Raw genomic sequence first — 24,508 nt, 5'->3', positions numbered from 1 at the left:
CTCCAGTATTGTGGATCACGGAGTCATCACCTCCATTATTGTGGATCACGGAGTCATCACCTCGACAGTTCTGGACCATGCGTCAGTTTTTGTAATGAGGGTGCAGCCATTCAACCCGTGGAAGCCTAATCATGCATTCTTATGCATGATTTCTATGGCCAAGGTCGTATTGCCATTTCATCTTCAATAGTACTGGATACCACCAGTTGTATCAAAACCTATGTTGCATCTTACTTATGTATTTATGTTTCTTACTTGTTCCTATAAGAGTCGTCATGGTGAATCTATTTGTACCCTTGGCCAATCAATATAAATGATTCATGCATATATTATGTGATATATTGTAATTTTTACATTTTTTATATTGTTTCCTCTAAATCAATCCTTTTATATTACGACCATGTGTTTTCATATTCTATTCAACAATCAACATATGAGCTATCATGTTGTTACCATGAAAGTTTTCTCCACTAAGCTTTAATTAGGTATCATAGATATAAAGGAACTTAAAGTTTGATCAAGTAGCTAGTTGAACAGAACTCGAAATTTAGAATAGGAGGATGGAGTGACAGAAATGATAGTTCCTCGATTGACAAGTTCTCACATAAGGTCTAAATATGGAGCCAAGAGGAAGTTATGACTATGGTTGGGTATTTACCCTAATAAATCTTAGGATTTGTGTATTATTTGCTAAAAGCACAATCAAAGTATATGTGAGTCACTGGTCTCTCATGACATAATATCTTACTTGGGAAGGCAAGCAATTTAATTTATTTTCTAGATATTTCATAATATACTTGGAAGGAAGATAACTATGTAGCTCGCAAATCACGTTAACTAGCCATAGTTTAAGCGTGTGAATCCAAAAATAACTTGGGACGCCCCCACCCCTTTTACTAGCCTTTATAAAGTAAGCTCAGTATCTCTTACTCCATCCGTCCCAAAATTCGTGTCTTAGATTTGTCTAGATATGAATGTACATAGTCAGGTTTTAATATTTAGATACATTCATTTTTAGACAAACCTAAGACAAGAATTTTAGGATGGAGGGAGTATTTACTAATTGGAGGCACCTTTTAAGGATCTCTCATTAATCCACATCATCAAAATTAATTACACCATTGCATTGTGGAATTAACGTTCAAGATAAAAAAGAAAACGTACGTAACGCGGATGACCCCATGGCACAAAAAATAGGCATCTGACTTGTGAAACATTCCATTACTGTTTTTTTATAGAAAACACAACAACACGTACATGTAGAAGGACTAAACCAACACGTACATGTATGAGTCCTCCATCTCCACGTTCAAGTTCTAAGCACTAAAAATACACGTGCCTCTATCTGCCTTAAACCATGGAAAAAACCATGGAAAAAACACGTGCATGTTCCATTCAAAAATAAAAAAAACAATACACTAATTTTTCCAGAATTGTTTTCCAGTAGCACACACAATGAATAGTACTCAACGTTCAAGTCACGAGGATAAAAAGGCATGTATCCCGATTTCCTGAAAAACACATATTTTTGCATGTTCCCCTAAAAAATGAAAGAAGAAACATATTGTTTTTTATCAAGCACCACGTTATGGGGAATAAAGAGTTGGGAAATCGCACCATACAAAATATTAAATAAGAACATATACATAAAGTTGCATGCCCAAAAGAATATATATGAATATAAACCCCGTTATTTTTATTGTTATTTCAACTAGGTGTATTTTTCGCAACCATGCCCATTTAGATGGTAAATTAATTGGTAATTGTTTTTGAAGTATTATGGTATACTCTATTTTTTAATTCGATACACGAGAGATACATTCACAATTAAATGTTCTTTAGTTAAAGAGTAAGCTCTAAGCAATGCACACAGATGTGATGGAGATTATCTAAAATGCAGAAATAGGTTTGTTTTTCTTTGTCTAAGTATTTTTTTCGATGTGAATGAAGTCGAATTGTGGTTGTGCTATATTTACACCGAGCATGACAAATCAATACAATCTTAGATAAACGAATTGAACACAAAATGGAACACACATTCACACAAAAAGTAGTCGGTAGAATAATATTTCGAAAACATGTTGTACTTCTTCTGATAATTTCAGTTTATTTAATATTTCCATGATTTATATATGCATCATCTTTGGAGAAAAAACAAACCCATGTGAGCCACTACATCTTGATTAGGGTACTCGATCATCATGAATCCCTTTTGTAAATGTATATCCGAGGAATAATATATCATGGCCAAACTACATTTTTGTTAGCCAGAATATAAATTATTTTATATTATATTTTTGTACATATTGTTGGCTCTTTTATATGACAAAATTTAATTATCGTAGTAGTATGCAATTACTGAACAATGTTAAAAAGGACTATATCTAGCCCGTGCAGAAGCACGGGTTGATGACTAGTTAACCTAATCCAACAACACTTGATTAGTATGATAGGATATAAAATTTCAGCGGTCTGATGCCTAGTAGTGCACGTTGATAAAACCACATATAGTCAGCCTTGCAAAATACCCGTGTAGTTGTAATACTCATGATGCCATTGAATGTGTGTAGTACATCCATCAATTACTGATGTGCATCCTGCTGGACGCTGGAGTAGCATGAAGATGTGATGGACAAAATAATTGACGAATCTTAACAAAACTGAAGGTCAACAAGTATTATACGGAGAGGTTGGGGACTGAAGGAGATTAGAAGCAGTTACACGCCGGCCGTTGGATGTCCTTCTCCACATTAGCATCAGAGTGCACCGCCACGACGAGCGGCTGTTTTATCTTGCTCGACAACGAGTTCAAACTAGAGCAATGCTCGTTAAAAAAAACTACTTCTACCATCTCCATTTTAAGTATCTTTCTCCACCATGGTCGATAGGAATCAACTATGCCATCGCCAGAGAGAAAAGAGAGAAAAGAGGCTGGAGTTTTCATGGGCCGTCGATTGGAGAAATATGACAACCAACAAAGGCGCTTTAACGGCTATCACATGGTCATGGTGGTCACTTTACCTATTTTTTGGTTAATTGAGTAAAACATGCAATTGGTGTGATCTGTACAGTAATATAATTAGCTTTTTTTTGCAAAAAACAATGAAGAACAAACTTTTTTTCCGTGTTTCCATATGTGGGGTGGTTCCCTACAATTAAGTCAATAAATTAGTCAGTTGTCTTGCGTGATTCTCGTGCGATTTTGTCGTGTATTGGCATGCATTATTGCTGCCCATATTGTGGTTGTATATTATTTATTTGGAGATGCAAGTAAGTACAAAGAGATGGTGCATGTCTTGAATGAACTAGCAGCTTCATGCCGAACCCGCAACTTGCATTTCTACGAGTGAGTAGGGTAAAAAAAATGTTATTCGGGCAGGCATTTTTTGCGTTGGTATTTGGGTTTAAGGTATTTGTTGCTTCATTAATATTTGGTGTCTACCAACTAGACAAATGGGGAAGTCCAACAAAGAGAATAATACATACGTGAAGCATGCACAAGCATACAACCTAAATCAACGGGGGTACTAAGAGACGAATGCATATGTGAAACACGAAAGAGAGCCTTCTACACTCGTTATCATGTCGGTGTTTCAATAGGGGCTCAGGATGGCGATGGACGGCTGTTCCTACTAAAATGATATCAAAACAATAAGACTTTCATATAATAAGAAATGGAAAATTGTTCGGTCTTGGTGGTTCATAGTCCCGGTTGGTAAGGGCCTATAGCCCCGGTTTATCCACCGGGACTATTAACTTGGGACTAAAGACGCCTCCCCCTTTAGTCCCGGTTAGCTACAAACCGGGATTAATACCTTTCGGGTTTATTTTTTTGTTTTCTATTTAATTATTTTTTTGTTTTTGATTTTCGGTTTTGGGGTTTATTTTTTTGTTTTCTATTTAATTATTTTTCATTTAAAACATATCTTACGCTAGTACATACCGTACACGTTATGCATATATCATAAGATATCTCGTAGGACCAATCATATATCATAGAATTTCGAGAGGGACCATATATATGCATGCGCATATTATATAACACACCCATATATATATATATATATACAATTTGGTATATATAATTTCTCCTACAACTTGCGGATCCATTACATGCATGCATTAATTGGTGAAGTGGTATTCTCCTTTCGGATCTATAACCTGCTCCAGCAAAAATCCCGAAAATTAATATTTGAAACGCTCGTATGCGTTCCGTTCGGAGGAGTTCCTCCCGCTTCTCCAAAATCTTTTAAATAACGAGACCAATAAGAATATTTTATATGTGCGTATATATAGTAGGTGAGGCGTGTCGCACATACCCCGAAAGTCGCGGCAATATTCACACTTCCAATATTCATCGTCAGACATTTCCTGTTTTAATGTGGTAAATGTGTAAACAACAACCGTGACACTACATCGAAAGAATTCACACTCCCAAGCACTTCATATGTCCCAGTTTCTAGCACTAGTCATAACGAAATTCATGGAAATTTTCGGCATGACCTTTGCTAAATAGTGGACATATGGTGCGTCTGAAATTTGCCGGAACAAAAATGAATCAACATTCCGGCAAAACATAGGCCACTCGCACATTCCGGCAACACTCGAATAATAATGTGCACTACATTTCAAATACAACATTTGCTAGATGCCAGGTAAGAAAAAACATGAGCTTAATTTTTGGTTTCTCACCAACTTCAACTCTTATTAAGCTTCTAGTGTCTAGAAAAATAAGATTTATTATTTAAACCTAAATTATGCAAGAGGTGTTTCTTACTAAGTCTAAGTACTAGAAATCATCAACCTTTAGGTGAACAACACCAACAATTTTAGATGATCAAGGATCAACTGACATGGTATATTTTCCCCAAGTTTAGATGACCAACGATCAACATGGCATAGCATGAACTAAATCCATTTATGTGGTCACAAAAACGAAGAAGTTGTCTTATCATTTTTATTCTATATAAACTAATAAACATACTACTCCCTATGTCCCTTGTGGAATAAACATGTGACTGTCCAGGCATGCATTGAAATATACATAGTTGCGTACAAATCTAACAATGTATCTTTTATAATGACCTTTTGCAGGGTTGTGATGCCTCCATCTACGTGGGTACGAGGCCGTGAACAAGATCAAGGCCGCTGTGGGGGCTTACCAGAGTGGGAGGGGGCGGTGACGACGGTGAGGGAGGCGGCGGCGAGGGGGGCGGTAGCGGCGACGAGGGGAGGGGGTGGTGACGACGACGAGGGAGGCGGCGGTGACGACGGCGACGGTGAGGGAGGCGAGGGAGGCATTGGTGGCTTCAGATTGAGGAGAGGGGGTGGGGGAGTGGGGGAGTTAGCAAATTTCGAGGCCGCGGTGTGAACTGAACATAGTAGTAGCGTTGGTTCCTAAACATGCGCTACTGCTATTGTACTTAGCAGTAGCGGTGGTCCTAAACCTGCGCTGCTACTACAGCTACTGCGGCTACGTCGTTGGGCCCCTTTTATCAGTAGCGCTGGATACTACACAGTGCTACTGATATTGAACTTAACAGTAGCGGAGGTTTAGGAACGCTGCTGCTACTCTAGCTACTGCGGGGTTTCCTGTTTATCAGTAGCGCGTATTATGAGGCCTGCGCTACTGCTAAGGACATTAGCAGTAGCGCTGGGTGATATCCAGCACTACTGCTTAATAGTAGCAGCGCTTTCTACTTTCCAACGCTACTAATAGGCTCCTACCTATAAGGTGTTTCCTAGTAGTGACACAATGCGTTAATGATTGAAATTACCGGTCGAGCATGAACTTCAGCGACATGTACTCATCATCGTCTATTCTTAGTGAGTCCAGTACGTGAACGGTTCCCTCATCAACCAAAATGACTAGTAGGATCTAGTGGAATCTGTGTTGTATAAACGGGCATGCATGCAACTTATCAAGCACTATAGGTAAACTTAACATTGATCGGGTAAGCAAAACTGAATTTATAGTACAAGACAGTAACACTCACCTGAAGTTGTGAGGAAATAATATTTTTTCATTTTGACTTGGTTTCTCCAAAAACCAGAACAAGTGATCCTCTGTATCTTTTGGGAATTCTAGTACCGCCTTCTCAAAAATGCTATTTGGGTCAATGAAGCCAATGCCATATGCTCCATCTTTTTTCATTTCAAACATCTTCATTCTGCATAACACCACACACAAAAGAATAAAGTAAGGATAATTAAAGGCAAATGAACGAGCCGATGATCTAGGGACTTAAATCTTTCCTACTTATAAAGGTTGGAGTTGGTGGTGAGTCCATATGTGAAACCATATAAATAAACAAATGCACTTCTACCAGCATGTGAGACTAGCAACCTTTCAAAAGATGTAATAAACAAATGGTATTGTTGTGAGACCTATGACATCCCAGATAAACAAGTAGCTTCTATCCTAATATGAGCATAACACTTATAAAAATACAAACTTTAAATGCATACGATTCCAATTCAAAATCATGGTCTTAATTTCTCTACCCAATAAATTCTTCCAGTTTTATAGCATAGTAGAAGAGAGTGGCCACATTGCAATTTCAACATGGTCATAAACGTTGTCCTCCTACAAAATCCATGATCTTGTGCACTGAAATTACTCATGTCCATTCGCCTATGTTTTAGAATTTAAAATGTTATCTCACTGTAATATTGCAAAGGACCTACAATAGTCTCTTAAAATCGTCAGCGACTAAACATGACCTTTTGTTATATTTACGTTCCCTTTTTAATCATAAACCATGGAATAGACGTAAGACATCATCATCTTTGGATGATTTCCTAAGCCAATAGTATCACATCATTGTTTTTATGGCTTCGTAGCCAGGCACGGGCATTGTGCTAGTTACAGAAAGAAATCACTTACAAACAATAGCAACTGACGATAGATTTGTCGAGTACGTCTTGATTGTATAACTGCATAATACTGGATTGGCAATCCACAAATCTTTTGGAGTGAAGAAATGCTCTTCCTTCACATTCACCACGAGGGATGTACGCCCGAGTTCTAATTCGTCCATGTACCAGGTATGGAGTTTGTACATTTGCGTTGATAGCTGCTTCAGAAGCTCAGGCCTGACGAAAGGTTTCTTGGGTTGAAATGTCCATACTAGTTGGTTATCCCCTTCCACCGTGGGAATGTCCTTGTTGCCTAGAAGTTGTAAAACAGTGACACCGGCCTCTCCAGCCATCTCATTAGCAACATAGAGATCGACTTGCTCATTGGTACCCACCTTGGGCGGCGGGATCCATTGCACTGACTGTTCTCCAATCTAGGGAATGGTTTTCCTCCTTTCAGTAAGGAGCTTCCCCCTCGTTCGCCCTTTTTGATGTGACTTGATAACAGAGCGGTCATAGTTTGATATAGTCCTCTTCACAGGCGGAGAGTCCGATAGATTGGCCAGAACGTGCTTGACGGTTTGCAGAGGTATTATCTCCTTTCGCGGGGGCTTTCTGTTGGCAAAATAGGCCCGCAACTCAGCATCAACTGTCTCGTCCCTTTCCTCCGTGGTTTTCTCGCAAGCCAACTTTGGCGGGGGAGGAGGGATGTGTCTCTTCCTTGGCTTATTCCGCTTTGGACTCTGGTTCTTCATCAGAAAATGAAATGGCGGGTTGGCGTGGTGGAGTCGGCTGACGCAGTGGTGGACTCGCGTTCGGCTCCATGCCGGGGTGGGATGTAGTCGACTGACGTGGTGGCAGAGAAGCGCCGGGCTCCATGCCGGGGTGGGATGGAGTCGGCTGATGCGGTGGCGGACTAGTGCTGCGCTCCTTGTCGGGCTGGCGAGGTGGAGTCGGCTGACGCGGTGGACTTGGAGGTGGAGTGGGTGGCCTTGGAAAGATGATGCAATCCTTTCTCCATAAGCAGAGACCACGTAAGACTTCTTGCAGTGTTTGTTCACCTCCAGGAACGTCGAGCTCTAGTGACTTATATCCTGGCATCACTTTATCCACCCCGACACGAGCATAGCCAAGTGGAATCGGAGTGGAATGGAAGGTTGCATCAGGGGGATTTGTTAAAGCATAGCCGACTGCTGCCTTCATGGATATGTTCTTGAGTTTCATGTGTAGCTCACAACTTTGCGTCTCTCTGATTTCATCCACGGGGTAGTGAGCGAGCACTGCATCGTTGGCAAGGACCCCCGTGGAAATCATGCTCCTTTTTGGCATCGATGAGATGGTACTATCCAATGTTGGATCTGCTGGTTACTCTGGCAGCTGAGGCGTCCTTTGCTGGCTAAGTGTGTCGATCTGCTCCTGGTGCCGCATGAATTTGCATTCCAAATCCGCAAGCCGGTCAGCATCCTGATTCCTGTTGGCTGCCTCCTGGTTCTTGTTTCTCGAACGTATTTTGTAAGAGTCGCTCCAGTCCTTCAACCCTCAATCCATGGAATAATGCCTTTGCCTTGTGTTTCTCCCGGGTTTTCAGGATTCTTGAGGGCGCGTGTAAGCTCATCGTTCTCTCTGTCGGGCTGGAACACCGTCATTCGAGCATCTTCTATTGCAGAAATAATAGCTTGAGAGGCATTTTTAAGACTTGCTTGCTCGATAAGCAACACCGTGTTTGGGTCCAACTTTCCCCCATGTCCATAAAACCAATTCCTGCACCTTTCAAGCCAAGTGGATGTTTGCGGAGTGACCACTAGATCAATCATCTTATGTTCGAATTCATCCCACTTAGGAATGCCACTCTTGTAGCAACCTGGCACCGGAGAATGGTGATGCTCTTATTTCTGAGCATTTTCCTTGTCTATCCTCGCCCGCACCTTAGATGTTTGTGATTGCTTGAACTGCATGAATAAGTCCTAGTGATCTTTTATCTTCTCGTATTGTCTAGTGAATTCTAGTATCTTGCCTTGTTTGCCGAATTCCACCCATGACCTATTCTTCGAGTTGCAGAATTGGGTGGCCATATACTTAAGAGAAAACTTCTTTACTTTCTCACGTTGTTTATCTGTAAAATGATCTGGTAGGGTGAAATGTGTCATGAGCTTATCCCAAAGCATAGTTTTTGCTCTTTCATCCACAAAACTAACTTCTCCATCTTGCTTTAGCCTACGCCATTCTTCAATAGAGATAGGGATTTGGTCCGTGACAATAACTCTGCATTGAGGTACAAATTCGGATGCATTCTTTTTGGGATCAGTTGGTTTTCCATCTAATGTTATCACATCAATATTGTACCTTGTGCCCTCGGGCAACTTTTTGGCCGGGCCTCGTACTTCCTTGCTCGATCCGGAGGGCTAAAAGAGGAGATTCATTAATTAATATATATATATATATATATACATATCTATTAATACACATCTAATGATCCCCCGAGGCCAAATATACACCTTGCCGGACTTTGATAATTCGAGAAAATTTTCTTCAGCATCATCGTCTGGTTCCCCTTTGTCTCTTGGTTGTCTCCTCAATTCCCTCACCGGATGGGTATTGTGAGAAATCATATTCTTCTTCATTCTCTTCGTTTCTAGAGTGTACCATGTCATACAATACATGCTCTCGATCATGGTCTCTGTCTCTACCGTCCATAGCTTAACTAACCGAGAAAAAGATAAAACAATTTAGTATTCACTTTATCTAGCAAGATCATCATGTATATATAATATCACTAATACATCGAATAATCCACTTAATTAATGCATCATCCAATAATCCACTTAATATTATCAAATAAATAATCTCGAATACATCATTAATACATCTCTCGAATAATATCTAACTGATCAACAAACAAAGAGTTGTCACTGTACTGAGTCGCGGGCGGTGGACACGCAAAGAGCAAGACCCTTCACCGGATCATAGCTCGGGTGAGATCCCTAAAGAACCTGCCAGGTATTAGAGAACCTGGCGTCCAACGCCTCCATGTAGCGACGGACGTGCCCGTCCTCCTCCCTGACACGGCGACGTACCTCCTCCTCGGGGACCAACCGCCTCGGCATCAAAAGTGGCCCACATGACCGCCACCAAAGAAGCTCTGGGTCGACGAGAGGAGCCCGGTTCCTCACCAAGCTGCGTGCCCCCGAAGGTAGCTCCTCCCAGTGCCAGCCCGGCGGAGCCCAGTCCCGGACATTTTGCGCCTCTCAAGCACGTGGTGGCCACTGAGTCAACGACGAGGATGCGAGCCAGGCATCGTCGACGTCGAGAACCAATTCTACAACTATTTAAATCCCAACTATTTAATGATCTTTTACAAGTATTTAAGTGAAAAAATTGTAGTTTGAAAATTACCATACATGCCATAAGAGTGAAATGATTATGAACAGATCTGAAGTGTAGGAAATGTCATTAGCTCAAAGTGATAGGATTTGGGGAGGGTTGATATTACTGAATTCTAAACTAGCTAGGATGGTAATAATCTCCATCACTAAAGTGAACTTGAAGATAGCTCAAATCTTTTTAGACAAATTATTACTCGAAGGAAAATCTGAGGTAGCATATGTTAATGCAGGTACCGTTGGTAATCCCTGACTAAAGTGAACATGAAGATCTTACATAGAAATGAAATAAAGCTTATATTACTTAGGATCAGTTTTTTCCTGGAATTTAAGGATGATTACTAATATGTTTAAGATTCATGATTCTTTTGTTAATCACCAAATACATAGAAGTACCTACATGTGCCTTCAATGGAATGTGAATACAAGTGAGATTGTCACTAATTTTAATCTATGGCAATCCATGACTAAGCAAGTGAACATGAATTGTGAACATGCAGGTTCCGTTGGCAATCCATGGCGCCGCCGTGCTCGGGAAAGCCGGTGGCAATTGCTCCGCCGCGCTAGGGAAGGTAGATGGGAGGCGGACCTAGCTAGGGAAGGAGAGGGAGGAGTGGCCGAGCTCACCGTCGAAGCAGAGGAGGGCCAGGGTCCAGCAGCTTCTCATCGCCGGGAAGAGGGAGGAGGCGTAGGCGGTCGGCTTGGTGGTGGACGACAAGGACGACTTCGGGGGTGGCGGCGACGACGAGGACGACTTCGAGGGCGGAGGCGACGGCATCGGGGGCAGGGGCATCGGGGGCAGGGGCATCGGGGGCAGGGGCAGGGGAAGCAATGGGCTTTAGTCCCGGTTGGTTTCTCCAACCGGGACTAAAGGGGGACTTTAGTCCCGGTGTGAGCCACCAACTGGGACTATAGGCCTGTTCTTGGCACCTCCGAGGAAGTATAGTCCCACCTCCCCAAACGAAGCGCGCTGGTAGTGCTTTATAAGCCCCTCCGCGGTTGCCACCTCGAAGTGTGCGATTATATAGAAAATTCGACGTAAATTTCAAAGTGCTACTTGGGCAGTTGATGTAAAAGCGGCACTAAGAATGTTTGGACTATTGAATAACATCCTATGCAATGAGAATGCTTGGACTATTCCAGAACCACCTCCTAAGCCAACTCCGAAGAAAAGAGGTATTCTATTGCTCAGTCCCTAAGATATGCAAGAAGCTAAGAAATCTATGAAAGAGAAATGCATTAAGTCTAAAGATGTCAAAAATCTACCACCTATCGAAGAGATCCATGGTCTCGATAACCCGATACAGGTAGTAGAAGTAAATTCTATGCGTAGGTTTGATGAGAGTCATATTCCTTTTGATAAACCTGCTAGCCTATGCCTTGAAGAATTTGATAACTTTGTTGCCAAACAACAGAGTTTCAATGATTATGTTAGCGGACAATTGGAACATAATGCTCGTATGCTTAGTGTAGACAGAAACGTCAATGATCTTAAGCTTCTGTGTAAACATGTCTCTATGGTTACTACTCAGGTAGAACAAGTACTTCAAGCTCAGAATGACTTGCTCAATGAGTTGAATGACAATCCTGTCAGAGTCGTTACTAGAGGCGGTAGAATGACCCATGAACCCTTGTATCCTAAGAGAATTGAACAAGATTCTGAAGGAGGTAGCACTCATGCACCTAGTCATCCTAGAAAGAAGAAGAAATATGATAGGAACCTGCACGCTAGCAACCCAGATGCTTATACACCTGAGAATCCAACTGATGTCTCTGTTTCGGATGCTGAGACACAATCTGGTGATGAACATGAGCCTAATGATAATATCAATAGTGATGTTCATGTTAATGCTCAACCTAGCAGTGATAAAGATGTGGAGATTGAACCTGTTGATCTTGATAACCCACAGCCTAAGAATAGAAGATACGATAAGAATGACTTCGCTGCTAGTTAGCATGGTAAAGAAAGGGTACCATGGGTTCAAAAACCCATGCCCTTTCCTCCCAAACCATCCAAGAAAAAGGATGGTGAGTATTTTGAGCGATTTGTTGAAATGATTAGACCTGTCTTTCTACAAATGAGTTTGACAGATATGCTCAAAATGTCTCCGTATGCTAAGTACATGAAGGATATTGTTACTAATAAGAGGAGGATACCTGAGGTTGAGATTTCCACCATGCTTGCTAACTATACCTTCAAGGGTGGAACTCCTAAGAAACTAGGTGATCCCGGTGTGCCCACTATACCTTGCTCCATTCAAGGTAACTACGTTAGAACTTCTTTATGCGACCTTGGAGCCGGTGTTAGTGTTATGCCTCTCTCTCTGTATTGTAGGCTTGAACTGGATAAATTGACACCCACTGAAATCTCTGTGCAAATGGCCGACAAATCAACTGCTTTCCCTATCGGCATTTGCGAGGATGTGCTCGTCGTGGTTGCCAATGTCACTATCTTGATAGACTTTGTTATCTTGGATATTCCCGAGGACGATGCCATGGCGGTGATCCTCGGAAGACCCTTTTTAAACACCGCAGGGGCTACTATAGATTGCAGCAAAGGCAATGTCACTTTCCATGTCAATGGTAATGAGCATACGGTGCACTTTCCGAAGAAACAATATCGAGTACATTGCATCAATGCTATCGAAAAAACTTCATGATTCCTATTGGGAGCTTTGAATGCCCTATACCTCCTGTCAAGATGAAGTATGTTTTGCTTGTTGGGGAGATACACATCCCCATTGAGGTGACCTAGTGACTATTCGAAAATTCTCCGTTCTCTCTTGCGATTCGAAAAGGTTTGTCGAGGAGACTTGATCAACCTGATTGACGGATTTCTTTCGATGACCATGAGAAGGATGAATCGAGGAGTCACAAACCTCTGTTCCGAGCTTTCACCTTCGGTTGCTTAGAAGAAAAATGATAAGTTTAGTTTAGTTTTCCTTGTTTTCTGTCTTAGCGTCCCGTAGAAAAGTACCCCGAAAATAAAAGTTCTCCGAATGTCCTGAAAATCAAGTATGATTTTTTTTGGAATTTTTGAAAAATACTGAGACGAAAAGCTAGTCTAGGAGATGCGCTAGTGGGCCACAAGCCCAGGAGGGCCGGCCACCCCCCTGGCTGGGGCTGGCAGGCTTGTGGGGCCTACACGCACCCCCTCCACTCATTCTAGTAGTCATCCACTTCTCCTACCTCCAGAAAAACTCATTTCGCAGCTCAAACCCGTGTTCTTGCTCCTCTTGCTGGGATTTTCTATCTCCTTGCTCAAAGCACCATTCTCCGAACTGTTTTGGGGAAACTTCTCCCTGGTAAGTGACTCCTCCATTGTTCCACTTAGTTTTTCCTCTAGTGCCTTATACTTCGCGTATTTTTGCTGCCGTGGTGACCATGTTCTTGAGCTTTGCATGCTAATTCTAGCTGGTCCCAAGTAGTTTTGATGCGTAATATGGCCTCTAGGCACTTGTGGGAGTAGTTGCTACGAGTTTTGTTGAGCCTTGTTCAATTTTCCTTAGAATCACTAAAAAATTCAGAAATTTTCAGAGATAGAAAAGGGAAAAGATGAGGAGCTTCTTAAGAGGCTCTTCAAGCCGTTCCCCCAAGGATGATGGAAGTGAGAAGAAGCCCAAGTATCCGGTCCCTTGAGTTGCAGAAGTTCGAGCGTGCGAATGGCCAAGCGATGTGTTCTTACGCGCCGCCGGAATTTGTGAGAACTTTTACTACTTGGTGGAGAACGCTAGCCTTACCGCCTTCGTTGAAGAAAAGTTTCCGCAATACCTCCTCCTCACTAATATCTTCGTACAAAGCTTTAACTTCTATGCGAGGAAGAATCCTCCTATGGTTGAGTTCAAACTTTATGATATCCCCCAGTGCATGTCACTCCAGGATTTTTGCAATGTTTGCAAATTACCGTACGTTGGGGATATTCATGAACCTCGTCCAGGGGACTTGGAAGCTTTCATCGATACTATTGTTGTAGGAGAGTAGAGAGGAGTGTCTTGTGCTAGAGCTGCTAGCATTCATTTTCCCATGCTTCGGTACTTCTCACTATTTGTGGGAACATGTTTGATTGGCCGTGAGAAAGCTGGGTCACATAGTTCCCCAGATCTTGCGGTCTTGCGCGAAGCCCTTTATAACGATAAAACTTATAGCTTGGGCGCTATAGTAGCTCAACGGTTGAACACGAACCGTTCTAAAGGGGTTGTCTATGGAGGTATCTATGCTACTCGTCTTGCTAGACACTTTGAGATACCTATTAGACTGGACGAGGAAGAAGAGATTCTTCTTCCTGAGAAATATCTAGATTATGATAGCATGGTTTGCCATGACTTTCCTGATAGAGATACAAATAGAAGGATGATTTATAACCTGGTATTTAGTCAGGGTACTCGTGAGACTATTACTTTGCCTGCTCCTTCTTTGTTCAATCTTCATGCAGACAGGTACATTATTATGCCCTCGGACATCTACGCATATTGGGGCCTAGCCCAACCACAGGTGTCCGTGCCCAAGCAACTAGTCGAGTACTAGACGCCGGTTTATCAGTGGATGCCAGAGGAGCTCACACAGCAGTGGCATCCTCAGTCATCTCCGGAGTACCCCGGAGCTGGTTATTTCCCTCCATGGGAGTAGACCAACTTAGGCCAAAAGCCTAAGCTTGGGGGAGTATGTGTTTCTCACCTACTTTACATTCTTGCTTATGCTTTCACTTTGTTCGTCGGTGTTCACACTTTGCCACTATATCATCCATGTTAGTTTATTCTTTTTCTCGTTTTCTTTTTGTGTGCCTGTCTAGTTTGAGAAAACCCAAAAAGATTTTCTTGTTCTGCTTTTGCTTGTTGGGAGCTTTCCCGTGTAAATAGTTTTATTTTTCTTTGGGTCAAGGTAGAAGACCATTGTTACAATGTTTAGTGGCTCTCGCATGCATATCTGCTTATCTGTTAAAGAGCCATATTACTTTGTCTTCTCATTTGTGTTTTCCTGCAGATTCTAGCTTTAGTCCAATGCACGAGCACTCTTATTATTGTTCACATTATTCGATCGTGCAGGTGAAAAGCAATAATGATGATATATGATGAAGTGACTGAGCCTGGAAAAGATGGTATGAACTCAAACTATTTTGTTTTTGTAAATATGACTAGCTCATTGTTCCTGATTCAGCTTTGTTGTGAGAGAAACATGTTTGCAATGACAACTTAGAGATCATAGTTGCCGATGCCATGCTTACTTTGCTAGGAGCTTATAATGGTTTGTCTTGGATGCCCACATGAATGTTGAGATGACTATGATGTAGTATGATAGGATGGTATCCTCCTTTGAATGATTCAAGTGGCTTGACTTGGCGCATGTTCATCCATGTAGTTGAAACAAAATCAACACAGCCTCTATGATATTCATGTTCATGGTGATTTATGTCCTACTCATGTTTGCACACAATGTTAGTCAATCTCAATGCATTTTGATGACTGTTGTCGCTCTCTAGTTGGTCGCTTTCCCAATCTTTGGCTAGCCTTCACTTGTACTAAGCGGGAATACTGCTTGTGCATCCACTCCCATGAACCCAAAGTTGTTCCATATGAGTCCACCATACCTACCTATATGCGGTATCTACCTGCCGTTCCAAGTAAATTTGCATGTGCCACTCTCTAAATCTTAAAGAAATAATATGTTTTGCATGCCCGAACTGCTCATGTGGTGACAGGGGGCTATCAGTATCTTCCATGCTAGGTGTGTTATCCTCGATATGTGTTTATTCACTATCATTCACGAGAAAGGGGCCGGTAATTGGAATGCCAGTTCCATGCTCAAATCGAAAAGATAATTGCAAATAAAACTCCCCCAGGATTGTTGTTGGTATGGACGGTACCCGAAGATTCGTCTAGCCGTGTAGTGTGATTGATCGGTGGTGGGGGAGTCAAAAGTTTACTTTTCTGTTTGGTAACCTCCTATAGCATGTGTAGCGTCGAAGATCGTAAGAACTCTTAGTCATTGCGTTGACAATGAAAGTATTATCTCTGTTTTCAAAGCTTGAGCTCTCGCACCTCTACAAAATCAATGCTTCTCTCTACGAAGGGTCTGTCTATTTATTTTCCTGTTGAGTCTCCTCCTCTTATAAAAGCACCAATTAGAGAGCACCTCTGTAATTTTTATGCTTTGCTTTTAACTGTGTTGAGTATCACTGTGACTCGATCTTCTTTGCCATGATTTACAATGTTTAGTCAGCCCTTGGTCTTTGAAGGTGCTCTGCATTTATGTTTTGCGATTTCAGAAAGAGCTAGTGAGATACCATCTGTTCGTACTGCTTCATGATTGTTTTGATTGAAGTGTTGACGTTTGAGACTTATTGTTATTTGCTCTCTAGTTGATTATGAGTTTACCGTGAGACCTAGATGTCATTTGCTTTTGTGGTTTGCTTATGATCTTGCTGAAATTCTGGATATGAGTTAGACATAGTTGCAACAACAAGATCAAACAGAGTTTGTCAAAGTTTTTCTTTTGTCTCTTTCAGTTTGTCAACTGAATTGCTTGACGATAAGCAAGGCTTTAAGCTTAGGGGAGTTGATACGTCTCCATGGTATCTACTTTTCCGAACTCTTTTGCCCTTGTTTTGGACTCTAATTTGCATGATTTGAATGGAACTAACCCGGACTGACGCTGTTTTCAGCAGAATTGCCATGGTGTTGTTTTTGCGCAGAAATAAAAGTTCTCGGAATGACCTGGAAATCTACGAGAAAATTTTGTAGAATATATAAATAATATTGGTGCAAGAATCAACTGGAGGGACGGAGTCAGGAGCCCACAGGCCCACCAGGGCCCCCCCTGGCCGGGGCTGGCGGGTTTGTGAGCCCCTCGGGACTCCGCCGCCCCCAATTCCAGCTCTATATAACCTCTTTCGTCCGAAAAAAATCAGGGAGAAGAGTTCATTGCGGTTTACGATATGGAGGTGCCACCACCTCCTGTTCTTCCTCTAGAGGGCAGATCTGGAGTTTGTTTTGGGCTCCGGAGAGGGGACATCGTCACCATCGTCATCATCAACCTTGCTTCATCACCAATTCCATGATGCTCTTCACCATTCGTGAGTAATCTCATCGTAGGCTTGCTGCACGGTGATGGGTTGGATGAGATCTATCATGTAATCGAGTTAGTTTTGACGGGGATTGATCCCTAGTATCCACTATGTTCTGAGATTGATGTTGCTACTACTTTGCCATACTTTATGCTTGTCACTAGGGCCCGAGTGCCATGATTTCAGATCTGACCCTATTATGTTGTCTCCAATATATGTGTGTTTTAGATCCTATCTTGCAAGTTGTAGTCACCTACTATGTGTTATGACCCGGCAACCCCGGAGTGACAATAGCCGGAACCACTCCCAGAGATGACCATAGTATGAGAAGTTCATGTATTCACCAAGTGTTAATGCGTTGGTATGGTTGTTTATTAAAAGGAGAACCTTAATATCCCGTAGTTCCCATTAGGACCCCGCTGACACGGGAGGGATGGACAATAGATGTCATGCATGTTCTTTTCCCTAAGCACGTATGACTACATACGAAATACATGCCTACATTAGATTGACGAATGGGAGCTAGTTACTTATGTCTCCATGTTATAGATGTTACATGATGAATCACATCCGGCATAATCATCCATCACTGGTCCAGTGCCTAAGAGTTTTACCTACTGGTCCTTGCTACGTTACTTTGCCGCTACTGCTGTCACTGCTACTGCTGTTACTCTGTTGCTACTGCTGTTAGTTTGCTGCTACTGGTTATTATTGCTACTGCTGCTATCATACTACCTTGCCACTGATACATTGCTGTAGACACTAAATCTTTCAGGTGTGGTTGAATTGACAACTCAACTGCTAATACTTGAGAATGTTCTTTCGCTTCCCCTTGAGTCGAATCAATAAATTTGGGTTGAATACTCTACCCTCGAAAACTGTTGCGATCCGCTATACTTGTGGGATATCACCCATCATATGAGCGCGCGCGTGGATCACACCATAGGGTTAGTAGTATGTTGATAGGACTATGTATTGTAGGGCAAGGGTCACAGAACCTTCAGCCTAGCATAGAAATTGATGCATACAGGATTGAAGGGGGACCAATATATCTTATTGCTATGGTTGGGTTTTACCTTAATGAACGTTAGTAGTTGCGGATGCTTGCTAATAGTTCGAATCATAAATGCATAGAATTCCAAGTAAGGGATGACAAGCTAGCAGTGGCCTCTTCCACATAAAACTATCAATCGGTCTAGTAACGTAGTCAATTACTTAGGGACAATTCCGCAACTCCTACCACCACTTTTCCACACTCGTTAAACTAACGTAATTGTTTGTTTGTCTTAGCAGCCCCTAGTTTTTACTTACGTGTTCTTTATTTTTTTGCTAGCCTATCCTATCACTCCTACAAAGTACTTCTAGTTTCATACTTGTTCTCAGTAAAGCAAACGCAAAGTGTGCTTATAGTTGTATCGGTGGTCGATAGAACTTGAGGGAATATTTGTCCTACCTTTAGCTCCTCGTTGGGTTCGACACTCTTAATTATCGAAAAAGGCTACAATTGATCCCCTATACTTGTGGGTTATCAAGAACTTTTTCTAGCGCCGTTGCCGGGGAGAAATAGCGTGGGGTGAATATTCTCGTGTGTGCTTGTTTGCTTTATCACTAAGTAGATTTATTTGCTGTTCTAAGTTGTTCTCTATCTTTAGTTATGGATATGGAACACGAATTACCAAAAAAATTAGGTGTACTTGCTACTCATGGAGATGGGGAACCTCCTAAAACCCTCGAAACTCGTTATGTGGAAAATATTATGCAGTTCTTTAATAATCCTGAGAAAACTCAATTCAATTATATAATGGCATAGACGTTGGATCAACGTGAATACTTTAGGGATTATCGTTTGACTCAAAAAGGGAAACTATTATGGGATCAAATTCATATGTTGAAATGCTATGCTCGGGAGCTATGCTCGGGAGCTATGCTCGAGATGTGATGTTACTTGTTGCTCTAGGATGAAGGCTCAACACCTTCCCTTTTCTTGTAAATTTAATGCTAATGCAACCTTGGCTTCTTATGCTAATGGTATATATGATTACTATGATGTGGAACAAATAGAAGAGTTTGTTGCTTTTATGGGTGCTTATGAAATTGAAGCTTTGTTTAAAAGGTGTGATGATAATGATGATGCTGCTTACCGATCTGAAAATTTTGTTATGCTTCGTTATTTTTATACTAATTATGAATATAATGCCCATATTGATCGATTTATGGAGAAATTCTGCACTGCCCAAGAAGAGACTAATATTTTGCAGGAAACTATGGAAGAAGAAAATGCTAAAAGTGTGAGTTCATTAGATGAAAAAGATGACGAGGAGAGCGCAGAACAAAAGGAGGAAGAGTGGACTAGCTACCCATGCCCACCTTCTAATGAGAGTAACTATTCAACTCATACATTGTTTAATTTCCCTTCGTACTTACCGAAGGACGAATGCTATGTTGATTGCTATGATCCGTTGGATTCGTTTGAAATATCCCTTTTTTATGAACCTGATGCTTGCTATGCTTGTGGCCATGATGCCAATATGAATGATGCTTATGAAGATGAACTTGCTATAGTTCCTTATGTTAAACATGAAATTGTTGCTATTGCTCCCACTTATGATAGTCCTACTATCGTTTTGAACTCTCCCAACTGCACTATATCGGAGAAGTTTGCTCTTATTATAGGGATTACATAGATGGGTTGCCTTCTACTATTAGGCATGATGATTTTGATGAATATAATATGCATGTGCTTGCTGCTCCTACTTGCAATTATTACGAGAGAGGAACTACATCTCCACCTCTCTATGCTTCCAATACGATAAAATTGCAATAAACTGCTTATGCTATGTATTGGCCTTTACTTGATGTGCATGAATTATTGTTTTATGACATGCCAATGCATAGGAAGAGAGTTAGACTTCGTCATTGCATGATATATGTTACCTTGTGCTCACTACTAAATTACAAAACATTGTTAATTAAAATTGGCTTTGATATACCTTGGGATCCGGGTGGATCCATTACTTGAGCACTTTATACCTAGCATAATGGCATTAAAGAAAGCCCTGCCTGGGAGACATCCCGGAAGTTTCAGAGAGTCATTTAGTTCTGTTGAGTGCTTTTATTTATTTTAAAAACAAAAATATATATGGGGGAACTTAAAACTTTTTCAAAAAGAGAAGCGATTGAAAGGTGATGCATTGCGGAAGTGAGGGTTGACCTTGAAACACTTGTGTTCATGCTCATGGAAACAATGTAGAATTTTTCATGGAAGCTTCTCGCAAAAAAACTTATCCCCTTGTAAAATTCCATTGTATTATAAAAATAATGTGCCAAGTAAAGCCTTTATGATTAGTTTGGGTGATAGTTGTTTGATCATGCTAAAAAAGACAAAAACTTTGCACTCACGAATCATTTCTTCTTTCTATATAGAGAGTGATATTGAGTTGATTCTTTTTACTGCTGATTGATATACAAGTTGCCTTAATTAGCATAGTTGTTTCAGAATTTTTGGAGTATCATAAATGTGGTATACGTTCAGATTACTACAAACTGTTCTGTTTTTGACAGATTCTGTTTTCTATGCATTGTTCTCTTATTTTGATGAATCTATGGGTAGTATCGGGGGGTATGAACCATGGTGAAGTTGGATTACAGTATATATAATGCTAATATGAATTTGCAATGAGTTAACAACAGTACTTAAAGTGGTGATTTACTTTATTATACTAACGGATCTCACGAAGGTTTTGTTGAGTTTTCTGTAATTGAAGTTTTCAAGTTGTGGGTGAGACCACGATGGATGAAGGAATAAGGAGAGGCAAGAGCCTAAGGTTGGGGATGCCCGAGGCACCCCAAGGTAATATTCAAGGAAGACTCAAGAGTCTAAGCTTGGGGATGCCCCGGAAGGCATCCCCTCTTTCGTCTACATTCTATAGGTAATTTTACTCGGAGCTATATTTTTATTCGTCACAGGATACGTGCAAATTCTTGGTGCGTCTTTTATGTTTATTTTTCCTTTTTATTTTATGCACCATGCTGGTATGAGATAGTTCTTGGTTGATTTATAGAATGCTCTTTGCACTTCACTTATATCTTTTGAGTATGGCTTTATAGAATGCTTCATCTGCTTCACTTATATCATTTGAAGTTTGGATTGCCTGTTTCCCTACACATAGAAAACCGCCATTTGTAGAATGCTCTTTTGCTTCACTTATATTTGTTAGAGCGGGGCATATCTTTTGTAGAAATAACTAAACTCTCATGCTTCACTTATACCTATTTAGAGAGTTAACAGGAGTTGGTCATTCACATGGTTAGTCATAAAATCCTACATAAAACCTGTAGATCACTGTATATGATATGTTTGATTCCTTGCAATAGTTTTGCGACATGAAGATGTGACATTAGAGTCATGCTATTGAGTAATTGTGTATTCGTAGAAATACTTGTGTTAAGATTTGTGATTCCCGTAGCATGCACGTATGGAGTACCTTGTTTCGATGACTAATAGACTTTTGCAATAAGTATGTGAGTTCTGAATGACTAATGTTGAGCCCATGGATTATACACACTCTCATCCTTCCACCATTGCTAGCCTCTCTAGTACCGCACAACTTTCGCCGGTGCATTACACCCACCATATATCCTTCCTCAAAACAGCGAATATACCTACCTATTATGGCATTTCCGTAGCCATTCCGAGATATATTGCCATGCAACTTCCATCGTTTTGTTTATTATGACACGCACCATCATTGTGATATTGCTTGGCATGATCGTAAGATAGCTGGCATGATGTTCTCATGGATTGTCCGTTTTTTGATGTCATTTCTACGCTAGATGATTGCACATTCCGGTACACCGCCGGAGGCATTCATATAGACTCATATTTTGTTCTAAATATCAAGTTGTAAGTAAATAAAAGTGTGATGATCATCATTATTAGAGCATTGTCCCATGTAAGGAAGTAATAAAAGAGGCCAATGAACCCCAAATAAAAAAAAATTGGCCAAAGAAGCCCACCAAAAAAAAGAAAATAATAAAAATAATAGTAAAAAAAGAGAGAAAAGAGGGAAGGGCAATGCTACTATCCTTTACCACACTTGTGCTTCAAAGTAGCACCATGATCTTCATGGTAGAGAGTCTCCTATGTTGTCACTTTCATATACTAGTGGGAAGTTTTCATTATAGAACTTGGCTTGTATATTCCAATGACGGGCTTCCTCAAATTGCCCTAGGTTTTCGTGAGCAAGCGAGTTGGATTGACACCCACTAGTTCCCTTTTGAGCTTTCATACACTTATAGCTCTTGTGCATCTGTTGCATGACAATCCCTACTCACTCACATTGATATCTATTGATGGGCATCTCCATAGCCCGTTGATACGCCTAGTTGATGTGAGACAATTTCCTCCTTTTTGTCTTCTCCACAATCACCATATTCTATTCCACCTATGGTGCTATGTGCATGGCTCACGTTCATGTACTGCGTGAAAGTTGAAAAAGATTGAGAGCATTAAGGTATGAAACAATTGCTTGGCTAAAACCATGGTTGGGCTTGATTTAAATACATTGTGTGGGGAAGATGGAGCATAGCGAGACTATAAGATTTTGTAGGGATAACTTTCTTTGACCATGATATTTTCAGAAGACATGATTGCTTTGTTAGTATGCTTGAAATATTATTGTCTTTATGTAAAATGATAGACTATTGCTTCAAATCACTCGTATTTTAGTATTCATGCCATGATTAGATTATATGATCAAGATTATGCTAGGTAGCATTCCACATGAAAAATTATCTTTTTCATCATTTACCGACTCGAGGATGAGCAGGAATTAAGCTTGGGGATGCTGATACGTCTCCGTCGTATCTATAATTTTTGATTGTTTCATGCCAATATTTTACAACTTTCATATACATTTGGCAACTTTTTATACTTTTTTTGGGACTTACATATTGATCCAGTGCGCAGTGCCAGTTCATGTTTGTTGCATGTTTTTTGTTTCGCAGATTATCGAGACCAAACGAAGTCCAAACGCAATAAAAAACCTACGGGTATTTTTTTGGAATATTTATGATCTTTGGGAAGTAGAATCTACGCGAAACAATGCCCGAGGAGGTCACAACCCCCCTAGGCGCGCCCTAGGGGGTGACGCGGCTGGCCGGCTTGTGACCAATCCCTAAGGCGGTTGGGGCCCTTCTTTCACCGCAAGAAATCTAATATCGGGAAAAAAGTCGTGTTAAAATTTCAGCCCAATCGGAGTTACGGATCTCTAGGAATTTGGAAACGGTGAAAGCCAGAATCTGGCAGCGCAGAAACAGAAGGACATAGAGAGAGAGATCCAATCTCGGAGGGGCTCTCGCCCCTCCGCCGACATGGAGACCATGGACCAGAGAGGAAACCCTTCACCCATCTAGGGAGGAGGTCAAGGAAGAAGAAGAAGAAGGGGGGGTTCTCCACCCCTCTCTCTCTGCGGCGCCGGAACGCCGTCCGGGACATCATCGTGCGACGACGATCTACACCAACACCTCCGTCATCTTCACCAACACCTCCATCACCTTCCCCCATCTATATTCAGCAGTCCACTCTAGTTGTGAGGTATTGCCATCCTATTATGTCCAATGATGTATTGCCATCCTATGATGCCATCACGGAGTCGTCGGGCCGGAAGACTACGTCACCGACGTCGACGCCGTTGCAGCCGTCATCGTCGAGTGGAGCGTGCGCGAGGAGGCGGAGCGCCGACGTCACGCCGAGGAGCTCGAAGACCTCGAGTGGAGGAAGGTGGTCGCCGCCAACCTTGCATTTTTAATGTAAGACTTGGATAAAATAAGGTGTCTAAGTTCGGAAAACTTTAATCCCTCTTTCATATGTTTGTCAAGCGAGATGCAACAATGAAATTTAATTAAGCCACCAGCTTGGCAAGCCAGATGCAAACACTCAAATATAAATCGCCATTTAGAAAAATTGGAAGTCATCATTTACAAATCTAATTAAGTCATCATTTACAAATCTAAGTCGCCAACTCGGCCATGAATTCATAAATATCTGGCACTACATTCTACTACTATAAATGATGAGGTGATGAGGCACTCCTCTATCAATTTTATAGAGTACGTGGTGGGTAACTAATTAGCTGCTCTCATGGAAGACAGTAAATGCACGGCCGCATTGGTGAGACCCTCCTGCTGTGGATATAAGAGACCAAACCCA

Source organism: Hordeum vulgare, chromosome 6H, assembly GCF_904849725.1.
Source record: "Hordeum vulgare subsp. vulgare chromosome 6H, MorexV3_pseudomolecules_assembly, whole genome shotgun sequence".
Taxonomy (NCBI): Eukaryota; Viridiplantae; Streptophyta; class Magnoliopsida; order Poales; family Poaceae; genus Hordeum; species Hordeum vulgare.
Note: the sequence above shows the minus strand (reverse complement) of the source record.